This window comes from Convolutriloba macropyga, chromosome 7 (genome assembly GCF_964194025.1).
Source record: "Convolutriloba macropyga chromosome 7, txConMacr16.3, whole genome shotgun sequence".
Taxonomy (NCBI): Eukaryota; Metazoa; Xenacoelomorpha; order Acoela; family Convolutidae; genus Convolutriloba; species Convolutriloba macropyga.
The window spans coordinates 12,512,212-12,514,711 of record NC_134474.1 but is presented as its reverse complement, the minus strand read 5'-3'; positions in this window follow the sequence as shown (position 1 = coordinate 12,514,711).

The following is a 2,500-nucleotide window of genomic DNA, read 5'->3' as shown; positions in this document are numbered from 1 at the left end:
CTTTTCGGAAGGTCATTTCATACAAGTTTTATCCAAAAGTGGACACAAATGTATTAAGTAATATTTATGGGAAAAATACAAGACAGCAATTTATTTTGATAAAAAGCTAGCCAAAAACTGCCCTCATTTGAGTTCGTACAGGACAAGAGATGCTCTCTGAGAGACACAAAAAATTAACTTCGAAGCTGTCTGTGAATAACCGATTTTTGCTTGCTTACCATAATTTGAGTTTCATAATAAATTTAGCTTGAGAAAAATTAATACTGGTCTCTATTTCTCCGATTAGAGTTGATAAAAATGCAGCAAACATTCAAGTACGTCAAATGAAAAAAAACTTCTTTGTAATATTATAATACATAATTCTTGAATTTGATGTGTTCTTGAAGCCGTTTGATGAGTTTTTGAAACCTTCATTCTTCCTTGAAATTGTAGGAAGAAGAAAGAAAAAACCTTATTTTGCAATTGAATTTAAGATTATCAAGTAACATATTGTTTCAAACTTTTATGGGCTCTACTTCTTAAAAGAAAATTATTGTGAGTAATTTGGACCACCTGGATCAAAAAGGAGTTCCAATTGCTGCCAACCAAGTTGCCTATAATATTCCAAGAGAAATTCGGATTGTTAATGTGCCAGGCGCTGAAATCCCGGGAGTGAACTACTCATTTGAGCTGAAGTTAGTTGTGTTAATTAAATATTTTTATTTTTTCACAGAATATCAGAGCTCCCACATTCGTAATAAAAAATAATAATTAATTTTTAGTTTCTGAGTATTCGCAGAGAAACAGCATTGGGTCATCGCGGCCTGGTCTCGGCTGCCTTTTTCTTATTGTTCCCCACATTTCAGACTGTTAATTTATTTTCCTCCATCCGTAGATATTTATTTCAACTGAACAATTTGAGAAACAGCAACTGCAAGGGACTAGTTTAGCCCCTATTGGGCCCTGTTAGTTGAATATAAAAAACAATCTGAAAGAACTTGACAACAGAACTGGAAAATTTCTGTTTCGATAGCAGAACAGAAATATTCTCAGCAATCAAAATTAACCGGACCAAACTTTTTTTCGCTTCACTACCTTTTAAAAAACAACAGAATTTTGTACCAATGCATCGAAAATTTCCTTTGATAGACAATTAATGAGTCGAGAGTTTACTGATCTTGATTAGCTAGTAAGTGGATGATATTTTTTCATTCAATCTTTTGAAGTCGCTAATCTCTCCCAAAAACATTCAAGAAACAAATCAATCATCATAACTTTGTAACCTTTTTAAAATGAGTGTTTGAAAAACGTGTTTTCTCGTTTTCAGGCAATATTTCGGAGGAATACCCGCCCAGTTCTCTCTGTTGACAAGTGAATCCACCTACCCAAGTGGAGTGGTGGAATTGTCCCATCTGAGAGTGGTGACTGAACACACAATCGACATCCACTTCACATTCCACGGAACTGCTGCTGTAAGATTTTGATTATTTTACTCTTTACTTTTTCTGAATTGTTCAACAAAGCAGTAAAATTTATATATGTGCAATATTTGATAATTTTAGTAAATTTCAATATGTAAAATTTTTCACAACAAGGTAAAATTGTGGAAATTAATTTTAATCGCAAATCTTGAATTTTTGTGAATCACCTCCCAACCCCTTGTGATATGTGAACTAATGTATGATTTTTATTGAAATTTTATTAATGAAAAGCAGACAGAAGGGTTTGTCCAACAGTTTTGCTAAAATTTGAAATATTTTTATATTTTTTTCAAAGAGGGGCAACCAAAGTTTAAAATATAGCTGATATTTCGCTAAAAATAGCTGAGATAGCTTCGTAGACCAAAAGATAGGACGAAAAAAGTAAAGTACCGAAGAAAACAAAGTGTGATCTCTCAAGTTGAAATAAAGCAGAGTTTCATTTTCAGAACCTTCTTCAATAAAATTTTTTATTTAAAGAGAGATATTTCACAAAGCGGATATCGTGTACACATAAAAATGATACACAATTATTATAAAATTTAATTACAGTTATCGTTTTCCTCGTCCTTTAGATTTCAGTATAGACAAAGTCATATATCTATATATATATATATATATATATATATATATATATATATATATATGTATCAATATATATATATATATATATATATGTATATATATATGTATATATAAATATATATTTATATATATATATATATATATATATATATTTATATATATATATATATATATATATATATATATATATATATATATATATATATATATATATATATATATATATATATACTGAGTATACTCATCAGATAATGTCTCTCTAAAAATATATAGCCATTTCTAGGGAAGTCATCCAGCACAAAGTATTAAGACAATATAAAAATGACAAGAAGCTGAACTCACTTCTCTTTCACATTTATTGACGAGAATGTGATTCAAACACAAACCAAAATTTTAAAAATCAGAGCCACATAAAAATTTTTGCCATCAAAGCACATAGAACAAATGGAAACTGTCAT